Source organism: Pygoscelis adeliae, unplaced genomic scaffold (genome assembly GCF_000699105.1).
Source record: "Pygoscelis adeliae isolate BGI_AS28 unplaced genomic scaffold, ASM69910v1 Scaffold19, whole genome shotgun sequence".
NCBI lineage: Eukaryota > Metazoa > Chordata > Aves > Sphenisciformes > Spheniscidae > Pygoscelis > Pygoscelis adeliae.
In genome coordinates, this window is record NW_008825533.1 from 1,526,204 (window position 1) to 1,533,271 (window position 7,068).

General features: G+C 39.2%; 1 protein-coding gene across 1 annotated transcript in view; it reads left to right on the top strand.

Annotated features, from left to right (window-relative positions):
• Positions 1-7,068, top strand: part of XRCC4 (X-ray repair complementing defective repair in Chinese hamster cells 4) — a 113,071-nt gene that overhangs the window by 104,791 nt on the left and 1,212 nt on the right. The gene's annotated exons all lie outside the window — the stretch shown is intronic.

Here is a 7,068-nt window from a genome sequence, read left to right on the forward strand (position 1 = left end):
TTCGCTTAATTCAGTCATAGGAGTTTTTAAAAGATCATTTTTAGGATTACATCCATGAATTCTCCTACCTCCTCTGAGAAGAGGATGTTTTTAGCTATACCTAGTAATTTAGTACAGGTATCAGAGTACCCTAGTCTAGTATTAAGAGGGAACTTTTCATCATATGAATGCTGGATTAATCCATTTTTCTTTAAGAATAATTTTAATTTTATTAATTTGTGAAGTTGTGGCTTTCATTCTGTAGCAGTCAACGCAAAGGGTGGACCCCGGAGAGTTGCAAGCTGAGGCCATGTTTCAGGAGGCTTTGTAAGCATGTGCTTAACTTTAAGCAAGTGCTTAGCTCCTGTTGAAGTCATTAGGTTTTAAACAGCCACTCAGAGCCTCAATACTGGAAAGGAGTGGAAAAGACGTCGAACATCTGAAGGACAATCTAGGTTTTAGGGTTGCTGGATTTTCCTCCAGTCAAATGCTCTTATTTTTGTGATATGATTCAACGTGGTTTTGCAGTTGTAGCTGCCATCTGCAGGCTTCAGATTTTCAGATGGAAAACCCGTCCCTCCACGCTGCACCGCTGTGCGATGGCTGCAACAGCAGTCTCGACCCCTTCTGTCCCCAGGGACAACAGACGGAGGAGCACGAGGACACACATTTCCTGCGCAAGAAATTGGTTCAGGGATTTTTATCCCAGACCCTTAGGTCTCTGGCTACTGTTTATGATCACCCTGAGGTGATAACAAAGGATTAGGGAGAGAAAGTAGCTCCAGGGTTTGTCAGCCTGGAAAAGGGTTATGACACAATTTAGCCGGTGCTGGTGTTATATAAATGTATATGGGATAAATAGTGCTTAACGACTATGAGAAATGGCTTCTAGCATTTGCCAATACGTTTGCAATGTACTGGATTTATGAAAGACCTTGACAAAATTCCTAAGCAAACAAAGCTTTCCCTTACTGTATACTCTTGTAGTTATGATTAAGAGATTTGTGTTTTTTTTCCTAGTGAAGGCACTGGTGCTAGTATGTCCTCAAAGTGAATGTGATCTAGTTTATTTAAGCAAGAAGGAGTTTAAGTGGAAACGAGCCACAGAAATGTGTGCCACTTGTCTAAAACAAACATGGTTTAGGCTTTTCCTTATAAGTGACATCTATTATTACATTTTTAAGTAGATCTTTGTTAGTAAGCATCTGCAAGTGCGTTTGATCAGACGAAACGTTCAAAGACTATATTTATATTAGACTAAACTGGAATGTTCTTTTTAAATAAGGATGTGCACCTATGCCAACTGAAGTTAATTGGGAATTTGCAAATGAACACATACAAGTCACTAAAAAAGTACTGTCAGCATTGTTCATTTAAATGACGTGTTGTCAGTGCAGCCATTTTAGATATTACATATGGTTTTCTGAGGATCTTTAGACCATCTGTTTCGTAGGACTAAATAAATGGAGTGGATGGTTAATAATGTTGAGAACTGATCTAGGCCAGTCATTGGAAGTCATATCACTATTAAAAGTTACAGCAGTAGGAGATATGTGAGTATCTTCTCAGTGTAGCAGATTTGTTTGTGAGTTTGTTCTTGTTGCAATCACTATATCAATTCCTGTGATGTTTATGGGGTTCCCAGTTCACTTTTCTCTCTCTGAAGGATTCCAGGGATATGTAAAGAAAAAAAAACTTGTATAAGCATAAATAAAAATTATTGCCCATTTGATAGTTTCTAGTTCTAGAGAATAAAGAGTGGCACTTGCAAGAGCTTAAGACAGTGTTTAGCAATTGTTCTATTTTTTGAAGTTTTGCTTTAGGTTTTGTTTATTGAGGGAATTCCAGACTTATCTTACTGTGCAGTGGTTGTGATGAATGCAGGTGCAGCTGCAGCTTGGCTTTCAGCCAGAGGTGGAAGCCTATTAAGGAACATTGATTCCCTGGCTGAACATTAAATTTGTGGTTGCTGCATTGAAAATATTCTTCATTAACTGTGTAATTGAACAAGCTTATTATCATTATTATCTGCTGCTGACCTTAACTGAGACTAGACTGTTTGCTTAATACACTGAGTGCAGGAAAATGCCACACATGGAAGGTTCTCTAAGAGGGATGGCAACAGTATCCCTTCGGCTAGAAATCATTCTTTTCAGCTATTTCTTGAGTATTTTTCTCTAGCCTCTGTGAATTGGTGTTGGGGCCAGGTACAGCTTGGGCTCTGATGATGTCTGACACCACTGCTCTCTTCAGATGATTGAAATTGGCAGAAAAATTTTCAGTTTCTTCATTAATATAACTTAGGGAAAAGTCCATCAGCTGTAATTTCAGATCATGAGGGTGATTGTATCCAGCAAGTTCTTCATGGCTTGCTGGGGTTCACATTTTGCAAGATCAATTAGAAATATATGGGTTTGTTTTCATATTATTTCTAGGAATAAATGCCAGAGTAGACTATATCTGGAAGTTGAATACTCATAATACTGCCAAAACTTAAACCAAATTATGAGTTTAATTTTCCATTTTAAATTGAATTAAAAAGAAAAATACCCTTATAATTTACCTTATATTATTGTAGCATTTCTGTAAAGGGGAATATCATTGTATTTTTACTTGCACGTAGTTTCAATTTAGTCTTCTTACATTTTTAATATTCAACTTTAAAGAGGTCTGTCTGCACATAGTGTTCTTCATGCGTCTATTCACGTAAGAGTCTTTCCCCTCTCCTCCATTACACCATTTCTTTTTCTTTTCATGGTTGAACTTTCCTCTTTTTGGCCAGTAGCCACAGGCAGTCAATATGAGGTCTCTCAAGAGCTCACACCATGGGGCATGGGTTTTTCAAGGCCAAGGTTTTACATATATCCATGAGCTTTACTCAGAGCTCCTTTCATAATCCTTTCTTAATAATGATGGCTGATGAGTACCTTTCTTCTGAGGACTTTCTGTGAAGATGATGTTTATACGGCCAAGACAGCAGATTGCTGATAAATCAAAGAATCCAAGTTTTTCTCTTGGGGTGGACTAAAAGTACCATCTCTGGAGCACAAATGTTGCTCTGAGCTTTTGCCCTGTCAGTTGCAATGCGACCGTTCATTAGTGTTTGAGGTGCCTCACCTTTGTTCCTATGTTAATGCTGTAATGACTACCAATTCTCTGTTTATGAGCTGCTGCTGCCACCTATTTTTATGATACCAAAGAAAGTATATATCAGATTATACCCTCTGTTAATATCTACTCATGTTTTTAAGCCTTGTTTTTTTTCAGTGTAATGGCAAAAACGAACCATTAAACCAAGCTAAGGAAAGATATACGCACTGAGAAATTCAGCCTTTTCCTAAAACACTGCTACACATCTTCTGGGAGAGCTGAAATCTCCTTTCTTAGTAAAATGCCAGCTTTTGATTGGAACTGATTATTTTCATTACTAAAAAATGAGGAAAATAATGTAATGGTCCAGGGATACAAATATGCCTCCTAGATTACTTAAGTTTCTTGGGAAACTTTTATAGCTATGTTAATTTAAAAGGGTATTTCTCTTTTCAAATCCCATGAGAGTTGCTTGAGAACAAAAACTTGAGTAAAATCATAACCACAACGTGCTGGGCTGGCTATACAAGCATAGCTAAGAGCAAGAACTTTTCATCTTTCCAGCAAGAAGTACCTCAAGATGAGCAGTTGTGCTGAAGTTGCAGCCTCTGACCTGATTTTCCTTCAGCACAGCTACAACTTGTTTGATCTTTTTGCCACTAGGAAGCTCTTTTTAATTGTGTCATTTGTAGCAGTCACATAGGAGATTATTTTCTACTTCACACTGCTTCACAAACATTATCTCGTGGAACTGGCTGGCTGTTGCAGCAAGAACAGTGTTGTGCAGATCTTCTCTGGGGTCTGTGTGAAGTCAGGAATAATTCATCGCAAGAAACAAATGGGAGTGGTCCATCTGTCCTGCTGCAAAAGAAGGTGTTGCGTTTTCTCCCAAGAAATGCAAGCCATCACCCTGCATGGCTTTGAGTTTCTGTGCTGTTTAGTTAAGTACTAAAGTGTTGCGTGTCTTCTGTTTCTTATGGCTTTTACTCAGATGTGGAAAGAAAGATCAAGTAATGTAACCACTTTCTTCCAAATTGTGGGCCAGAATCTCAGCTGGTGTAAGTCAGCAGAGCTCCACTGACATTATTAGTACTCCAGTGATTCACACCAGCTGTGGATCTGGTCTTCTGTCTCAATTTATGAAGGGCTTGAACTAAATGTCAGGAAATATGAAATGATCTCTTACAGTCAGCAGTTCTCCAGATGTGTTAATGGAGTTTAAGTTTACCAAAAGGAAAGACTTCAAAAAGTGACCCAACACAAGAATAAACTTTCAAGAAGAATGCCTTACTTACAGGCTTTTTGGCAAGAGAGGACTATACAACTCACTGCAATTTAAAGAAATTAACTCGGTTATGCATCAGGATATGGTAATACAGCTTCAGGGAGAATCCAAAATGCAAAATAATTTCACAGCACAAAGCAAGCTGTTGGCATTTAGTGAATAACTGCCATGCAAACAGGCATCATCAAGTCTTGAAACCAAAATTAAGTTGCTTATGAACTTCATGTAAAAAGCCTTCCACTTTGCAAGTGTAGTTGGGTTTATTCACAGACATGGTATTACAGCTTTTGGAGATTAAATGAGGACCATGTTGTTACAAGAACACAGAAGCTTAATAGTTCTAGCTGTGTTATGTTAAAAACTCAGCAGTGATTTGGCTTATAGATGTGATCTCATGTATAGTGTTGAAAACAGTTATTTTAGCCAATGAGGATAAAATTGTTGTTGACATTGCTTAAGCACTGTCAGGCTTACTTTTCAAAATCAGAAAATGCTGGAATAGGTGAAACCTCAAAGTCAACAAATGTGGGGTCTCAGAAGTCTTTTAGTCTTATATACCTAGTCTTATATGCCTATATGGCATATGAGCATATGCTCTAAAAAAAACTTCCAGTGCCTGAAATAGCCTGTGGTTGCACAGAGGTCTTCACAGCCTAATTTATTTGTTGATGAGACCTTTCAGAATTAATTAAAATGATAAGTGTGTGGCTCCACACTGTGATTTACATCTGTTCTCACTGGAGACTTAATGCTATAGATAGACCCAGAAAGGTAAAAGAACAACACACCTTCAATAAGTAAACTTGAGCATGACACTGTGTTGGGGTATGCTACCTATATTTAAAAAAAAATTAGTGTAGAAATAAGTTGATTGCTAGCAATCAGAACAGCATGGAGTGATCCAATCCTGCTGACCAGAGGTCATTGGCTAAGGGTCCGATTCTGGCAGGTTTGTGTCACAGTTAGCTCGAGTGACTTTTGGTGAGACACACATCTGTCTAGATGTCACTGCATACCAAAAGGAAAAAAAAAATGCTTGGACACAATTTATTCAGACCTGAAGGAAAGTGTTTTGGAAGAGTTCGCAGAGAAAGCTAGTTAGACTTCCAGAGAAAGTAATTATCATAATCTGAATATACCAGTATATTGAATTTAGTGGTTTGCAGAACTGGAGTGATGGATAGAGTGGTGAGGAAACCCTTCTGAATACTGGAGAGCTCTTAGGAAGTGACGGCATCCAAGACTCAGCATTTACTGGGCTTTTGCTGATTCCCCAGGAGCACGGGGGACTCCACCTCAAAATGAAAATCATTCCCCAGATCCACAGCAGGAAACATCGTACCGAGAGCTCTGAACCTCCAAGGCCTTGACAAACTTGAAGTGTGAGAGGCTATGAATCACGCAGTGGCTGGGGTCTTAGGAAGCTCATTGCATTTTGAATGTTGCAGTGTTTTATGAATACTTCTGCTCCCTAGAGATTTCTAGGTAGGAGTTCTGGAAAACTTGGTTCTGAATCTCTTTGAAACCAAATTTAAAAAGAAAAAAAATTGCTGAATTTCACTAACTGTATTAGCTGTACAATGTGGAGCAGTTGAAGGCAAATGCTTGAATTAGTATGAACATTAAGATTGCTTTTGCATGCCTCGTTGCACTAAGCCCTCATATGGCAGCGTTTGAGAGTAACACTTTCTATCACTTCTGTCTAGTTCTTCCCATCCTGGTGGCTGATGTGTTGGACTTGGTAATATAAGAATTTTTCACCTTCTGTCAGGATTACACCAGTGGAATATACCTGTGCATGAAGACATCAACCCTTATGAAACTCCAGACAGTCTAAAATCCTACAATACAAGCACATCAGGTCTGCTCCCTGCTTCCTACACTGATTCCCTACAGCTTGCTGAGCCAAGATTAAGAGATTATGTGTTATTTTCAAAGCAGCTAGTGATATCAACCTGGAATATCTTGTCACCGAAAACACCCATATCTGTGATCAATAATTATCCTCTAAAAGCTCGCAAAAGTAAAGCTGTCTGTGCAGGACTCAAAGATTTTCTGTGGATTCAGCCTATATGTATAAGATCAATTCCTATAGATGTCAGAAGCTGTTGCAAAAGCCACCGTTTTTGGAAACACAAGATACCTTGCCTTCCCAGGCATAAGCGCAGAGCTGTCTTTACCAGAATGGTGTCTCAGAGATAGAGGAGAAACAGTGAACATGGCTCTTGGCAAACGCCAGAAGCTCGTATAGCCAAGAGACATTTAAATGATCTACGTTGATGAGGACAGTCAAAGGAGTGCTAAATAGGACTGATTGATGCAGAGTAGCATGTTATTCAGTGTAATGGATGTCTGATTCGGGCGCACGGTTTTCTGGTAGGACTCTGGTGTCCAGCTATCTGAGGGCAAACCCGCACCTCGGCATACACATATCAGAGAGTGGCGGGTGCTTCTATGTGCAAACATTCATAGCAAATGTAAACATAACATACATACAGGGGAAGGCCAGGGATTTGAAAGTCCTTGACTACCTGGATTCATGGGTTATGGAAGGATTTTCTTAATTTGCCTTTGTTTTCTTCTGCTCTACTGTTGGAGAGAGGCTCACACCTTCAGGGCGTGGGCCTTTGAGGCAACTCAGTCTGATTCTTTGTATGTCTCCATGTCAAACCGTTAGACAACAGACACATGCTTGGGAAAATAGTGCCAGAGAA